General features: G+C 45.3%; 1 long non-coding RNA gene across 3 annotated transcripts in view; it reads right to left on the minus strand.

The window, feature by feature from the left end:
* LOC139966465 (uncharacterized) overlaps positions 1-17722 on the minus strand; it is an 86498-nt gene that overhangs the window by 33268 nt on the left and 35508 nt on the right. Inside the window, exon 1 of one of the 3 annotated variants that reach the window (XR_011792677.1) lies at positions 2283-2647. The exons of 1 other annotated variant lie outside the window; for it this stretch is intronic. This is a non-coding gene — a long non-coding RNA (uncharacterized lncRNA). Of the gene's footprint in view, positions 1-2282; positions 2648-17722 lie in introns of those variants that run through there. One more of the 3 variants, XR_011792679.1, reaches the window with a different exon arrangement.

Below are 17722 nucleotides of genomic sequence, written 5' to 3' on the forward strand. Positions count from 1 at the left end.
CCGAAAAATTTTCAGCATGTTGCCCGAATTTTCACCATAAAATTTGAAAAACACATTGCAAATTATTCTTCTTTCAGTAGGTAGCCGAAAAAATTCTCAGCATATTGCCCGAGTTTTCACCAAAAATGTTGGTTGGGGGGCTGCATCCCCCAACCCCGACTCCTACGCCTAAGCCCAGGTGTATAAATGGGGACCTGTGGGCGATGTTGAGCTGTTGCCATGTGGAGGGATTTTCTCTATGTTTGATGAGTTATCGTAAACCATGGTAATATTGTTATGCGCCATGAGCACCGTTATCGGTTGATATGTCTGCGCTTTATAAATCCTCAATATTGTTATTCTCATTATTACTGATTGTGTGGCAAATCCCTCAGTTAAGTTATCTTCATAGGCGTACGGGACCATTTCAGTTTGGGGGGGGGGCAGAACTTTTTGTGCCCGAAAGTTCCCGTGACACTATCTAAGCGGAGCGCCACCATCGGTTGGCGCGTAGCGATTTTTGGCAAACAATGCCTCTCAGATTGCCGGAAACGGCACTTCTGAAGCCTTGCAAGTTGCATCTAAACATTCTTTATTTTATAATCTCACGTTTTAGAAATTTACACTTCCCCAAAAATTTGGTAAATTAGAAGAAGAAAAATGGTAACATCACTTTGAAGGGGAAAAATGGGACAGTATATTTTTTAAGCTCCTATTTAGTTACCTTATTTATTATTTTAACACAGTACTCAGCTACCTCCAGAAAAACATACAGGCGGGATAATGTCGCTGTGTCGGGTGAGACTGCAATTTGTCTCACAAAAACGTATAAAATATAACAAAGAATATGATAAACCTCAGTACTTTTAGGCTTGTAGGCACTCCCCCCCCCCCCCCACCATCCATGAAAAAGAAAATGTTTCTTATATACACTCATGTTGGGGATGTCCAGGTCAAGGGCGGCGGAAGCACTTTTAATCTGGGGGGGGGGGGGGGCATCGACATCAAAGGGCACTTTGCAGAAATTCGATTGGACTAATGCAGCCTTATATTTAGTACCCTTTATAACTCTTATTGTATTATCTTATTTGTGTATACACATCACTCCATCAACACCCCCCCCCCCCCCAAAGGAAAATAAACATACTAGCACTGCAATATCCAATGCGCAAATTGGGAAAAAAGGAACAAGTTTTCTTTTGATACAAAATGAGGTGAAATCATGCTAGTTGCTAATGTACGAATCTTCCGAATAGGATTTTTTTTCCTGTTAATATCTTAACAAATTTTTTCCATTTGAAATAGCTTTGAGTTTGACCCACAGAAATTCAATAAAAGTCACGGGCTTAGTCAGGATTTGCAAAGTTGTATGCACGACTATCTGAGCGGAGCGCCACCATCGGTTGGCGCGGAGCGTACTAGAAAATTTTGGGTTTTACAAACCCCTCAGATGGCCGGAAACGGCCCTTCCCGAGTGTTCATTCTGGTTCCCTGGCCTCTTGCTAACTTGAGGCACCTCAATTTGTATGTGAAAAAAGGCATATTTTTAACCTGAGGTAAAGTGGGGGGGGGGGCATGTTCCCCCTGTGCCCCCCCCCCGGTTCCGCCGCCCTTGGTCCAGGTATACAATTGACTAGTTAGAAAAAAAAATTGATCGTGCAAAAAGCGTGGTAGCCCAGATGAACTGCGCTTACGGTGGTGTTACACGGAAATATTCGGGCATCATGATGCTAAATAAAGAAAATCATGGAATTGTCGGGCAAAAATTTGAAAAAGATTCGGGCAAGCTACTGCATATTTATATATATATATATATATTTCCAGAGGACAAGAAATTCGGGCAAAAGTCCTGAAAATTCGGGCAGCCTAAGAGGAGAAAAAAATATGTATATATATATATTTTTTTCTCCTCTTAGGCTGCCCGAATTTTCAGGACTTTTGCCCGAATTTCTTGTCCTCTGGAAATTTGGGGGGGCAGTCTGCCCCCCTGCCCCCCCCCCGCCTCGTACGCCTATGGTTATCTTCATAAAACTTTTCGAACATTTTGATCCTCGCATTTCGTACCACAAATACCACATGTTCTACGCAGACTGAGGAGTGGGTGCTCTATTTTCCCCACCCAACAGGCACGACTTTCCCAGAACCAGTAGCCAAGTTACGATGGGAGTAAAAATGAATGATTTGATTGTTCATTTCTCATGCTTTCAATTATATGCCTCCCTTTCAACCCCACATAATACAGTATAATATTAGCACAACTTTGCATGTATGGCCGTATTAATAGAAAGCCTACATATACATACCTCAGTATGCACCTTTACACGTTGAACAGTTTTTTAGGTGAGGGCCCTCATACAAGGGAGTCGGAATTAACGACCATGATATGCCACCCCAGCACCTCCTTGAACTTCTGCATCCCGCCATTGTTTGTTCACAGTGCGACCGAGGAGTTTGAGAAAATTTGTAAAGAGTAAAAATGTCAGCCAAAAATCCCCCACATTCGAAGCTTAGCATTAGTATTAGTAATGCCCCTTAGTGCCATAAAATACTTAAGATTCTCGGATATTAAGCACTAACAAAATTACATTCAGTTGGGACACAACTTGTAGATTAGGATCAATTTGAACAAGGTACTACAAACCAGTTCACTGGCACCATTATTTAAAAGGACGTAAGTAGAGTTACCTCCTTGGTTCACTGACTTTGACAGATAATCCTTTGAAAAAAGGGCCACACAGCTACACATCAACACACGTATTGATGAGATTTGGCGGGAATTTAGTTTGCAACATCACGGTTAATGATGGAGGAAGCAACCGTTGTAACTACGTGCTTCTATGCAGTGAAGCTTGGTGAGTAAAATCTTCCAAATTAAACTAACCAATCTTTTTATTGCTCACGACAAGTTGCTTGTTTTAGTGTTGAGTGAGGAACACAAACTTTATAGAGATATGATCAGTTTATAATAATAACGCGTTGATATTACTTCAAAGTACGGTATGTAACCCAGCAGCAGTGCTAGTAATTGCGTGGGCAATCAATGTTTAAACACCCTCAAGACTAGGGCTCTCCTTAACGGCCAAGGCTTGCGTATTCCAGTCTTTTATAGTCCTGTGATAAAAATTACTGAAAAGCACGATGATTTTTACATACTAACTTGTGGGGCCTTGACCACCAGCCCATTCTGTGTCCATTCTGGCCCCCGGTCTGGTCCCATCGTAAAGATACACTAGTTTGATCTATTCACTGCGTTTGTCGAATGGGGTCCACAATGCTGGAGTAATGGCGTAGGAATCAGCGACGTAGCCAGGAATTTGAAAAGGGGAGCACTTTTTGCGATTGATATGGGAGAGGGGGTGTCCCCCTCCCCCTTTTGAGTTTTTTTTTTAAACAATTGCAGGTCCTTAGAACGACCTGGTGCCAGCGACGTAGCCAGGAATTTGAAAGGGGGAGCACTTTTTGCGATTGATATAGATTTTCAAAGTTGTAGGCACGACTATCTGAGCGGAGCGCCACCATCGGTTGGCGCGGAGCGTACAAGAAAATTTTGGGTTTTACAAACCCCCCAGATGGCCGGAAACGGCCCTTCCCGAGTGTTCATTCTGGTTCCCTGGCCTCTTGCTAACTTGAGACACCTCATTCAATATCACTTTTAAACCCACAAAACAAACGAGTTAAAGTAGTACGTAGTTCAATACTACATAATGTATTAAAATTAGCAAGGTACATGTACAGAGTAGTCTTACTTTTTAACTTCTGATACTTGTAGATACAAAGATAGGCCAGAAATGTCTTTGATACAACTATAGCCAGTAGTTGTCTTTGATACAACTGTACTGTAGCTAGTAAATGTTTAAGTTAGCCTAATGAGAGAAGGCGAGAGCTATCCGACGATTGCCATCTGATGCAAATTTCTCAACTGTTTTCTCAACTGAAATATTATCTGCGTAAACGGGTTCTTAACTACTAAAAAACTGACAAGATCGGATCCTACTGTCTTTTCGGCGGGTAGAGTGTTGAATGAAACGGCACGCGATAGAAATGACAGCCTAGATGACAGAAGAATAGGTCACCTAATTTAGCCATATTCTTGCTACGTTCATTTCAATAGTTTTTCCTGTCTATAGACTCTTAAACTCGTCCAGCAAGCTTATCGATTTGAATTATGGGTGTTTTTAAAAAAAAGATAAATTGGCCAAAGAAAAATGTAGGCCCGGGCCAACAGTGCTACGCCCCTGATCATATGATATCATTATCAGCAGATTTTGTTTCCTGTTTGAATTCCTTTACATATTCTTTTGCATAATATATCAGAAAGAAAAACATACTGTAGTGCTCTTTTACAATTTTTCCAGTAGGATGTTTCTTGTTTATTGTCCAATGTCTGGACTTTAATACATTTGACGAACTTAACTGATGGACAATATAAACTTTCATATTTTGTAATATAGCCAGATATGCAGTGGTGTAAAAACAAATATCGTTACCGTAGTGTATTAGCAGTGTAATACTTATTATAGGAAGTGCGTATCACGTACGATTGCTAGCTTAGCTTCATAACATGCTGTTCGTACAACAACTTAGGTCGACTCATAGAACGACGTTGTCGACGTTACAGTTCGTGACATTCCATAGAGTGCGGTTAGGTAGGCAATATGTATTTTATTACGAAGTGGCCAACTGTAGGCTTGTAATTGGCTATAAGCTAAATTTATCTAATTGCATCTGCCAAACTAAGTAAGTAGTTGAATCAGTAGGCGTGAATGTTACTACGATTACAATCAAGTTAACGGAGCTGACGAGTATTCAAGATCACAAGAGCACTGAGAAAATACCATGCTAAGAAACGAGTTTAAAAAAAAATCGACACTGAAAGGGGGGGAGCGGTCGCTCCCCTGCTCCTCCCTGGCTACGTCCCTGCAGGCTGGTGCAATGTTTTGCCAGTTTCATAATTATCATATGATAATATCAGCAGATTTTGTTTCCGTTTTGAATTCGTTTACATTTTCTTTTACATATTATATCAGAAAGACAAACATAAAGTGCTCTTTTACAATTTTTCCAGTAGGATGATTCTTGTTTATTGTTCCTTTGTCTAGACTTTAATATACTTGACGAACTAAACTGATGGACAATATAAACTTTCATATTTTGTAAGACAGCCAGATGTGCAGTGGTCTAAAATCAAATATCGTTATCGCTGTGTATTAGCAGTGTAATAATTATTTATAGGAAGCGCGTATCACGTACGATTGCTAGCTAGCTTCATAACATGCTGTTCGTGCAACAACTTCGGACGAATCATAGAAAGGATGATAACGAACGTTGATGACGTCGTTGAGCATACGGTTCGTGACACTCCATCGAGCGCGGTTAGATAGACAATATGTATTTTATTACGCAGTGGCCAACTGTAGGCTAGTCTACAGGCTACATTTAGCTAATGCATCTGCCAAGCTAAGTAAATAGCTGCATTAGTATAGGCCTGAATGTTACAACGGAGCTGACTAGTATTCAAGATCAAAAGAGCACTGACAAAATACCATGCAAACAACAATTTTTAACATTTTTGCGACACTGAAAGGGGGGAACGGTCGCTACCTCCTGGCTACGTCCCTGGTAGGAATTACTATTGAAGAGTGATAGGCATGCAGAAAAACGGTGATGATTAAAGGCAGTACGGTAACCATGGGGGGAAGGGTGCTGGCCTAGTGTGTGTTGGGGGATGTGCCCCCTACTCCAATTTTCAGACTTTGGATCCCTCCCCAAATTTTGTGTCCCTAGCTCCTCCCTCTAATTAAATCGAACTTTTGTTATAGGTCCACTAGATATAGCTAAGGAGACTTATAGTTTTTTAGATGTTAATTTGGCCCTAATTGGACGCTTCGTTAGCGGGTCGGTTATGTTTTTGATATGTTCTAACTGTTTTTCTTGCCTTGTTTTCAGAAGCAGAAGAAGATGGATTAAGTCGCAGGACGGCAATAATGTAAGAAGAAGGGTACTATATAGGCCAGATCTCCTTAACTGCCAAGGCTTGCGTATTCCAGTCTTTTATAGTCCTGTGATAAAAACTTCTGAAAAGCACGATGATTTTTACATACTAACTTGTGGGGCCTTGACCACCGGCCCACTATGTCTTCTCTATTGGGGCAATCTGGCCCCAGGTCTGGTCCCAAAGTAAAGATACACTAGTTTGGTCTATTCACTGCATTTGTCGAATGGGGTCCACAATGCTGGAGTACTGATGGCGTAGGAATTGCTATATTGTAGAGTGATGGGCATGCAGAAAAACGGAGCTGTTTGGAGGCGGTACGGAAAACATGGGGAAGGGAGCTGGCCTTGCGTGTGTGTCGGGGGATGTGCCCCTTACTCCAATTGTTCAGACTTTAAATGGGTACATACTCCCTTTGGATCCCTCCCATAGCACCCTCCCCAAATATTGTGTCCCCTCCTCCACCCACCCTACCTGCCCAAACAAAATCAAAATTTTGCTATGGGTCCGTTAGATATCCCTAAGGAGACTTATAGTTTTATAGTTGTTACTTTGGCCGTAATGGGAGGCTTGGTTAGTGGGTGGGTTATGTATTTGATGTGTTTTGACTGTTTTTCTGGCCTTCTTGTTTCACATGCAGTAGAAGATGGATAAAGACGCAGGACAATGACATAAGAAGAAGGATGATGACGGTGGAAGGTGGATACAGACGGAAGGTATTTGATTAAGACGCTGGACAATGCAACCAGAAGAAGAGGGGGGGGGGGTCCCAGGGTTAGTGGGTGGGTTATGTTTTTGATATGTTCTAACTGTTTTTCTAGCCTTGTTGTTTCAGATGCACAAGATGGATTAAGACGCAGGACGATGAAGATGTTAAAAGAAGGATAATGTTGGTGGAAGGTGGAGGCAGACGGAAGGAGGTGGATTAAGAGGCTGGACGATGCTACCAGAAGGAGAGGGGGGGGGGGTCCCAGGGTTAGTGGGTGGGTTACGTATGTCATATGTTCTAACGATTCTTCTAGCATTGTTGTTTCAGATGCAGAAGAAGATGGATTAAGACGCAGGACCATGACGATATAAGAAGAAGGATGATGTTGGTGGAAGGTGGAGGCAGACAGGAGGTGGACTAAGAGGCTGGACGATGCCACCAGATAAGAGGGGGGGGGTCCCAGGGTTAGTGGGTGGGTTATGTTTTTGATATGTTCTAACTCTTTTCTAGCCTTGTTTTTTCAGATGCAGAAGAAGACGGATTCAGACGTAGGACGACGTAGAAGAAGGATGATGACAGTGGGATGCAGACGGAAGGAGGTGCATTAAGACGCTGGACGATGCCACCAGAGGAAGAGGGGGGGTCCCAGGGTTAGTGGGTGGGTTATGTTTTTGATATGTTCTAACTGTTTTTCTAGCCTTGTTGTTTCAGATGCAGAAGAAGACGGATTAAGACGCAGGACGACGTAGCAGAAGGATGATGACAGTGGGACGCAGGCGGAATAAGGTGCATTAAGAAGCTGCACGATGCCACCAGAAGGAGAGGGGGGGGGTCCCAGGGTTAGTGGATGGGTTATGTTTTTCATATGTTCTAACTGTTTTTCTAGCCTTTTTTTTTCAGATGCATAAGACAGATTAAGACGCAGGACGATGACGACGTAAGAAGCAGGATGATGACAGTGGGAGGCAGACGGAAGGAGGTGCATTAAGACGCTAGACGATGCCACAAGAAGAAGGGGGGGTCCCAGGGTTAGTGGGTGGGTTATGTTTTTGATATGTCCTAACTATTCTTCTAGCCTTGTTGTTTCAGATGCAGAAGAAGACGGATTAAGACGCAGGACGATGACGACCTAGGAAGAAGTCTGATGTCTGTGGAAGGTGGATATAGACGGAAGAAGATGCATTAAGACCCTGGAAGATGCCACCAGAAGAAGAGGGGGGGATCCCAGGGTTAGTGGGTGGGTTATGTTTTTAATATGTTCTAACTGTTTTTCTAGCCTTGTCTTTTCAGATGCAGAAGACAGATTAAAACGCAGGACGTTGAACACGTCAGAAGCAGGATAATGACAGTGGGAAGCAGACGGACGGAGGTGCATTAAGACGCTGGATGATGCCACCAGAAGAAGAGGGGGGGGGTCCCAGGGTTAGTGGGTGGGTTATGTTTTTGATATGTTCTAACTGTTTTCTAGACTTGTTGTTTCAGATGCACAAGATGGATTAAGACGCAGGACGATGAAGATGTTAAAAGAAGGATAATGTTGGTGGAAGGTGGAGGCAGACGGAGGGAGGTGGATTAAGCGGCTGGACGATGCTACCAGAAGGAGAGGGGGGGTCCCAGGGTTAGTGGGTGGGTTATGTTTTTGATATGTTCTAACTTTTTTTCTAGCCTTGTTGTTTCAGATGCACAAGATGGATTAAGACGCAGGACCATGACGATGTAAGAAGAAGGATGATGTTGGTGGAAGGTGGAGGCAGACGGAAGGAGGTGGACTAAGAGGCTGGACGATGCCACCGGAATTAGAGGGGGGTCCCAGGGTTAGTGGGTGGGTTACGTATGTCATATGTTCTAACTATTCTTCTAGCCTTGTTGTTTCAGATGCAGAAGAAGATGGATTAAGACGCAGGACCATGACGATATAAGAAGAAGGATGATGTTGGTGGAAGGTGGAGGCAGACAGGAGGTGGACTAAGAGGCTGGACGATGCCACCAGATAAGAGGGGGGGGGGGTCCCAGGGTTAGTGGGTGGGTTATGTTTTTGATATGTTCTAACTGTTTTTCTAGCCTTGTTGTTCAGATGCAGAAGAAGACGGATTAAGACGCAGGACGACGTAGAAGAATGATGACAGTGCAGACGGAAGGAGGTGCATTAAGACGCTAGACGATGCCACCAGAAGAAGAGGGGGGTCCCAGGGTTAGTGGGTGGGTTATGTTTTTGATATGTTCTAACTGTTTTTCTAGCCTTGTTGTTCAGATGCAGAAGAAGACGGATTAAGACGCAGGACGACTTAGCAGAAGGATGATGACAGTGAGACGCAGGCGGAATAAGGTGCATTAAGAAGCTGCACGATGCCACCAGAAGGAGAGGGGGGGTCCCAGGGTTAGTGGGTGGGTTATGTTTTTGATATGTTCTAACTGTTTTTCTAACCTTTTTTTCAGATGCAGAAAAAGACGGATTAAGACGCAGGACGACGTAGCAGAAGGATGATGACAGTGAGACGCAGGCGGAATAAGGTGCATTAAGAAGCTGCACGATGCCACCAGAAGGAGAGGGGGGGTCCCAGGGTTAGTGGGTGGGTTATGTTTTTCATATGTTCTAACTGTTTTTCTAGCCTTTTTTTCAGATGCAGAAGACAGATTAAGACGCAGGACGATGAAGACGTAAGGAGCAGAATGATGACAGTGGGACGCAGACGGAAGGAGGTGCATTAAGACGCTGGACGATGCCACCAGAAGAAGAGGGGGGGTCCCAGGGTTTGTGGGTGGGTTATGTTTTTCATATGTTCTAACTGTTTTTCTAGCCTTGTTTTTTCAGATGCAGAAGACAGATTAAGACGCAGGACGTTGAAGACGTAAGAAGCAGGATGATGACAGTGGGACGTAGACGGAAGGAGGTGCATTAAGACGCTGGAAGAAGCCGCCAGAAGCAGAGGGGGGTGGTCCCAGGGTTAGTGGGTGGGTTATGTTTTTGATATGTTCTAACTGTTTTTCTAGCCTTTTTTTCAGATGAAGAAGACAGATTAAGACGCAGGACGTTGTCGACGTAAGAAGCAGGATGATGACAGTGAGAGGCAGACGGAAGGAGGTGCATTAAGACGCTAGACGATGCCACCAGAAGAAGAGGAGGGGTCCCAGGGTTAGTGGGTGGGTTATGTTTTTGATATGTTCTAACTATTCTTCTAGCCTTGTTGTTTCAGATGCAGAAGAAGACGGATCAAGACGCAGGACGATGACGACCTAGGAAGAAGTGTGATGTCTGTGGAAGGTGGATATAGACGGAAGAAGATGCATTAAGACCCTGGAAGATGCCACCAGAAGAAGAGGGGGGGATCCCAGGGTTAGTGGGTGGATTATGTTTTTAATATGTTCTAACTGTTTTTCTAGCCTTGTCTTTTCAGATGCAGAAGACAGATTAAAACGCAGGACGTTGAACACGTCAGAAGCAGGATAATGACAGTGGGAAGCAGACGGAAGGAGGTGCATTAAGACGCTGGATGATGCCACCAGAAGAAGAGGGGGGGGGGGTCCCAGGGTTAGAGGGTGGGTTATGTTTTTCATATGTTCTAACTGTTTTTTTAGCCTTGTCTTTTCAGATGCAGAAGACAGATTAAGACGCAGGACGTTGAACACGTAAGAAGCAGGATAATGACAGTGCGAAGCAGACGGACGGAGGTGCATTAAGACGCTGGATGATGCCACCAGAAGAAGAGGGGGGTCCCAGGGTTAGTGGGTGGGTTATGTTTTTGATATGTTCTAACTGTTTTTCTAGCCTTGTTGTTTCAGATGCAGAAGAAGACGGATTAAGACGCAGGACGACGTAGCAGAAGGATGATGACAGTGGGACGCAGACGGAAGGAGGTGCATTAAGACGCTGGACGATGCCACCAGAAGAATAGGGGGGGGGGTCCCAGGGTTATTGGGTGGGTTATGTTTTTGATATGTTCTAATGTTTTCTAGCCTTTTTTGCAGATGCAGAAGACAGATTAAGACGCAGGACGTTGTCGACGTAAGAAGCAGGATGATGATAGTGAGAGGCAGACGGAAGGAGGTGCATTAAGACGCTAGACGATGCCACCAGAAGAAGAGGGGGGTCCCAGGGTTATAGGGTGGGTTATGTTTTTGATATGTTCTAACTATTCTTCTAGCCTTGTTGTTTCAGATGCAGAAGAAGACGGATCAAGACGCAGGATGATGACGACCTAGGAAGAAGTCTGATGTCTGTGGAAGGTGGATATAGACGGAAGGAGATGCATTAAGACCCTGGAAGATGCCACCAGAAGAAGAGGGGGGGTCTCAGGGTTAGTGGGTGGGGTTATGTTTTTAATATGTTCTAACTGTTTTTCTAGTCTTGTTTTTTCAGGTTCAGAAGACAGATTAAAACGCAGGACGTTGAAGACGTAAGAAGCAGGATGATGACAGTGGGAAGCAGACGGAAGGAGGTGCATTAAGACGCTGGACGATGCCACCAGAAGAAGAGGGGGGTCCCAGGGTTAGTGGGTGGGTTATGTTTTTGATATGTTCTAACTGTTTTTCTAGCCTTGTTTTTTTCAGATGGAGAAGACAGATTAAGACGCAGGACGTTGAAGACGTAAGAAGCAGGATGATGACAGTGGGACGTAGACGGAAGGAGGTGCATTGAGACGCTGGAAGAAGCCGCCAGAAGAAGAGGGGGGGTAGTCCCAGGGTTAGTGGGTGGGTTATGTTTTTGATATGTTCTAACTGTTTTTCTAGCCTTGTTGTTTCAGATGCAGAAGAAGACGGATCAAGACGCAGGACGATGACGACCTAGGAAGAAGTGTGATGTCTGTGGAAGGTGGATATAGACGGAAGAAGATGCATTAAGACCCTGGAAGATGCCACCAGAAGAAGAGGGGGGGGGGGTCTCAGGGTTAGTGGTTATGTTATGTTTTTGATATGTTCTAACTGTTTTTCTAGCCTTGTTGTTTCAGATGCAGAAGAACACGGATTAAGACGCAGGACGACGTAGCAGAAGGATGATGACAGTGGGACGTAGACGGAAGGAGGTGCATTAAGACGCTGGAAGAAGCCGCCAGAAGAAGAGGGGGTGGTCCCAGGGTTAGTGGGTTGGTTATGTTTTTGATATGTTCTAACTGTTTTTCTAGCCTTGTTGTTTCAGATGCACAAGATGGATTAAGACGCAGGACGATGAAGTTGTTAAAAGAAGGATAATGTTGGTGGAAGGAGGATGCAGACGGAAGGAGGTGGATTAAGAGGCTGGACAATGCAACCAGGAGGAGAGGGGGGTCCCAGGGTTAGTGGGTGGGTTACGTATGTCATATGTTCTAACTGTTTTTCTAGCCTTGTTTTTTTCAGATGGAGAAGACAGATTAAGACGCAGGACGTTGAAGACGTACGAAGCAGGATGATGACAGTGGGACGTAGACGGAAGGAGGTGCATTGAGACGCTGGAAGATGCCACCAGAAGAAGAGGGGGGGGGGGGTCTCAGGGTTAGTGGTTATGTTATGTTTTTGATATGTTCTAACTGTTTTTCTAGCCTTGTTGTTTCAGATGCAGAAGAACACGGATTAAGACGCAGGACGACGTAGCAGAAGGATGATGACAGTGGGACGTAGACGGAAGGAGGTGCATTAAGACGCTGGAAGAAGCCGCCAGAAGAAGAGGGGGTGGTCCCAGGGTTAGTGGGTGGGTTATGTTTTTGATATGTTCTAACTGTTTTTCTAGCCTTGTTGTTTCAGATGCACAAGATGGATTAAGACGCAGGACGATGAAGTTGTTAAAAGAAGGATAATGTTGGTGGAAGGTGGAGGCAGACGGAAGGAGGTGGATTAAGAGGCTGGACGATGCTACCAGAAGGAGAGGGGGGGGGGGGTCCCAGGGTTAGTGGGTGGGTTACGTATGTCATATGTTCTAACGATTCTTCTAGCATTGTTGTTTCAGATGCAGAAGAAGATGGATTAAGACGCAGGACCATGACGATATAAGAAGAAGGATGATGTTGGTGGAAGGTGGAGGCAGACAGGAGGTGGACTAAGAGGCTGGACGATGCCACCAGATAAGAGGGGGGGGGGTCCCAGGGTTAGTGGGTGGGTTATGTTTTTGATATGTTCTAACTCTTTTCTAGCCTTGTTTTTTCAGATGCAGAAGAAGACGGATTCAGACGTAGGACGACGTAGAAGAAGGATGATGACAGTGGGATGCAGACGGAAGGAGGTGCATTAAGACGCTGGACGATGCCACCAGAGGAAGAGGGGGGGTCCCAGGGTTAGTGGGTGGGTTATGTTTTTGATATGTTCTAACTGTTTTTCTAGCCTTGTTGTTTCAGATGCAGAAGAAGACGGATTAAGACGCAGGACGACGTAGCAGAAGGATGATGACAGTGGGACGCAGGCGGAATAAGGTGCATTAAGAAGCTGCACGATGCCACCAGAAGGAGAGGGGGGGGGGGTCCCAGGGTTAGTGGATGGGTTATGTTTTTCATATGTTCTAACTGTTTTTCTAGCCTTTTTTTTCAGATGCATAAGACAGATTAAGACGCAGGACGATGACGACGTAAGAAGCAGGATGATGACAGTGGGAGGCAGACGGAAGGAGGTGCATTAAGACGCTAGACGATGCCACAAGAAGAAGGGGGGGTCCCAGGGTTAGTGGGTGGGTTATGTTTTTGATATGTCCTAACTATTCTTCTAGCCTTGTTGTTTCAGATGCAGAAGAAGACGGATTAAGACGCAGGACGATGACGACCTAGGAAGAAGTCTGATGTCTGTGGAAGGTGGATATAGACGGAAGAAGATGCATTAAGACCCTGGAAGATGCCACCAGAAGAAGAGGGGGGGATCTCAGGGTTAGTGGGTGGGTTATGTTTTTAATATGTTCTAACTGTTTTTCTAGCCTTGTCTTTTCAGATGCAGAAGACAGATTAAAACGCAGGACGTTGAACACGTCAGAAGCAGGATAATGACAGTGGGAAGCAGACGGACGGAGGTGCATTAAGACGCTGGATGATGCCACCAGAAGAAGAGGGGGGGGGGTCCCAGGGTTAGTGGGTGGGTTATGTTTTTGATATGTTCTAACTGTTTTCTAGACTTGTTGTTTCAGATGCACAAGATGGATTAAGACGCAGGACGATGAAGATGTTAAAAGAAGGATAATGTTGGTGGAAGGTGGAGGCAGACGGAGGGAGGTGGATTAAGCGGCTGGACGATGCTACCAGAAGGAGAGGGGGGGTCCCAGGGTTAGTGGGTGGGTTATGTTTTTGATATGTTCTAACTTTTTTTCTAGCCTTGTTGTTTCAGATGCACAAGATGGATTAAGACGCAGGACCATGACGATGTAAGAAGAAGGATGATGTTGGTGGAAGGTGGAGGCAGACGGAAGGAGGTGGACTAAGAGGCTGGACGATGCCACCGGAATTAGAGGGGGGTCCCAGGGTTAGTGGGTGGGTTACGTATGTCATATGTTCTAACTATTCTTCTAGCCTTGTTGTTTCAGATGCAGAAGAAGATGGATTAAGACGCAGGACCATGACGATATAAGAAGAAGGATGATGTTGGTGGAAGGTGGAGGCAGACAGGAGGTGGACTAAGAGGCTGGACGATGCCACCAGATAAGAGGGGGGGGGGGTCCCAGGGTTAGTGGGTGGGTTATGTTTTTGATATGTTCTAACTGTTTTTCTAGCCTTGTTGTTCAGATGCAGAAGAAGACGGATTAAGACGCAGGACGACGTAGAAGAATGATGACAGTGCAGACGGAAGGAGGTGCATTAAGACGCTAGACGATGCCACCAGAAGAAGAGGGGGGTCCCAGGGTTAGTGGGTGGGTTATGTTTTTGATATGTTCTAACTGTTTTTCTAGCCTTGTTGTTCAGATGCAGAAGAAGACGGATTAAGACGCAGGACGACTTAGCAGAAGGATGATGACAGTGAGACGCAGGCGGAATAAGGTGCATTAAGAAGCTGCACGATGCCACCAGAAGGAGAGGGGGGGTCCCAGGGTTAGTGGGTGGGTTATGTTTTTGATATGTTCTAACTGTTTTTCTAGCCTTTTTTTCAGATGCAGAAAAAGACGGATTAAGACGCAGGACGACGTAGCAGAAGGATGATGACAGTGAGACGCAGGCGGAATAAGGTGCATTAAGAAGCTGCACGATGCCACCAGAAGGAGAGGGGGGGTCCCAGGGTTAGTGGGTGGGTTATGTTTTTCATATGTTCTAACTGTTTTTCTAGCCTTTTTTTCAGATGCAGAAGACAGATTAAGACGCAGGACGATGAAGACGTAAGGAGCAGAATGATGACAGTGGGACGCAGACGGAAGGAGGTGCATTAAGACGCTGGACGATGCCACCAGAAGAAGAGGGGGGGTCCCAGGGTTTGTGGGTGGGTTATGTTTTTCATATGTTCTAACTGTTTTTCTAGCCTTGTTTTTTCAGATGCAGAAGACAGATTAAGACGCAGGACGTTGAAGACGTAAGAAGCAGGATGATGACAGTGGGACGTAGACGGAAGGAGGTGCATTAAGACGCTGGAAGAAGCCGCCAGAAGCAGAGGGGGGTGGTCCCAGGGTTAGTGGGTGGGTTATGTTTTTGATATGTTCTAACTGTTTTTCTAGCCTTTTTTTCAGATGAAGAAGACAGATTAAGACGCAGGACGTTGTCGACGTAAGAAGCAGGATGATGACAGTGAGAGGCAGACGGAAGGAGGTGCATTAAGACGCTAGACGATGCCACCAGAAGAAGAGGAGGGGTCCCAGGGTTAGTGGGTGGGTTATGTTTTTGATATGTTCTAACTATTCTTCTAGCCTTGTTGTTTCAGATGCAGAAGAAGACGGATCAAGACGCAGGACGATGACGACCTAGGAAGAAGTGTGATGTCTGTGGAAGGTGGATATAGACGGAAGAAGATGCATTAAGACCCTGGAAGATGCCACCAGAAGAAGAGGGGGGGATCCCAGGGTTAGTGGGTGGATTATGTTTTTAATATGTTCTAACTGTTTTTCTAGCCTTGTCTTTTCAGATGCAGAAGACAGATTAAAACGCAGGACGTTGAACACGTCAGAAGCAGGATAATGACAGTGGGAAGCAGACGGAAGGAGGTGCATTAAGACGCTGGATGATGCCACCAGAAGAAGAGGGGGGGGGTCCCAGGGTTAGAGGGTGGGTTATGTTTTTCATATGTTCTAACTGTTTTTTTAGCCTTGTCTTTTCAGATGCAGAAGACAGATTAAGACGCAGGACGTTGAACACGTAAGAAGCAGGATAATGACAGTGCGAAGCAGACGGACGGAGGTGCATTAAGACGCTGGATGATGCCACCAGAAGAAGAGGGGGGTCCCAGGGTTAGTGGGTGGGTTATGTTTTTGATATGTTCTAACTGTTTTTCTAGCCTTGTTGTTTCAGATGCAGAAGAAGACGGATTAAGACGCAGGACGACGTAGCAGAAGGATGATGACAGTGGGACGCAGACGGAAGGAGGTGCATTAAGACGCTGGACGATGCCACCAGAAGAATAGGGGGGGGGGGGTCCCAGGGTTATTGGGTGGGTTATGTTTTTGATATGTTCTAATGTTTTCTAGCCTTTTTTGCAGATGCAGAAGACAGATTAAGACGCAGGACGTTGTCGACGTAAGAAGCAGGATGATGATAGTGAGAGGCAGACGGAAGGAGGTGCATTAAGACGCTAGACGATGCCACCAGAAGAAGAGGGGGGTCCCAGGGTTATAGGGTGGGTTATGTTTTTGATATGTTCTAACTATTCTTCTAGCCTTGTTGTTTCAGATGCAGAAGAAGACGGATCAAGACGCAGGATGATGACGACCTAGGAAGAAGTCTGATGTCTGTGGAAGGTGGATATAGACGGAAGGAGATGCATTAAGACCCTGGAAGATGCCACCAGAAGAAGAGGGGGGGTCTCAGGGTTAGTGGGTGGGGTTATGTTTTTAATATGTTCTAACTGTTTTTCTAGTCTTGTTTTTTCAGGTTCAGAAGACAGATTAAAACGCAGGACGTTGAAGACGTAAGAAGCAGGATGATGACAGTGGGAAGCAGACGGAAGGAGGTGCATTAAGACGCTGGACGATGCCACCAGAAGAAGAGGGGGGTCCCAGGGTTAGTGGGTGGGTTATGTTTTTGATATGTTCTAACTGTTTTTCTAGCCTTGTTTTTTTCAGATGGAGAAGACAGATTAAGACGCAGGACGTTGAAGACGTAAGAAGCAGGATGATGACAGTGGGACGTAGACGGAAGGAGGTGCATTGAGACGCTGGAAGAAGCCGCCAGAAGAAGAGGGGGGGTAGTCCCAGGGTTAGTGGGTGGGTTATGTTTTTGATATGTTCTAACTGTTTTTCTAGCCTTGTTGTTTCAGATGCAGAAGAAGACGGATCAAGACGCAGGACGATGACGACCTAGGAAGAAGTTTGATGTCTGTGGAAGGTGGATATAGACGGAAGAAGATGCATTAATACCCTGGAAGATGCCACCAGAAGAAGAGGGGGGGGGGGGGGTCTCAGGGTTAGTGGTTATGTTATGTTTTTGATATGTTCTAACTGTTTTTCTAGCCTTGTTGTTTCAGATGCAGAAGAACACGGATTAAGACGCAGGACGACGTAGCAGAAGGATGATGACAGTGGGACGTAGACGGAAGGAGGTGCATTAAGACGCTGGAAGAAGCCGCCAGAAGAAGAGGGGGTGGTCCCAGGGTTAGTGGGTGGGTTATGTTTTTGATATGTTCTAACTGTTTTTCTAGCCTTGTTGTTTCAGATGCACAAGATGGATTAAGACGCAGGACGATGAAGTTGTTAAAAGAAGGATAATGTTGGTGGAAGGAGGATGCAGACGGAAGGAGGTGGATTAAGAGGCTGGACAATGCAACCAGGAGGAGAGGGGGGTCCCAGGGTTAGTGGGTGGGTTACGTATGTCATATGTTCTAACTGTTTTTCTAGCCTTGTTTTTTTCAGATGGAGAAGACAGATTAAGACGCAGGACGTTGAAGACGTACGAAGCAGGATGATGACAGTGGGACGTAGACGGAAGGAGGTGCATTGAGACGCTGGAAGATGCCACCAGAAGAAG

Source organism: Apostichopus japonicus, chromosome 4 (assembly GCF_037975245.1).
Source record: "Apostichopus japonicus isolate 1M-3 chromosome 4, ASM3797524v1, whole genome shotgun sequence".
Lineage (NCBI taxonomy): Eukaryota > Metazoa > Echinodermata > Holothuroidea > Aspidochirotida > Stichopodidae > Apostichopus > Apostichopus japonicus.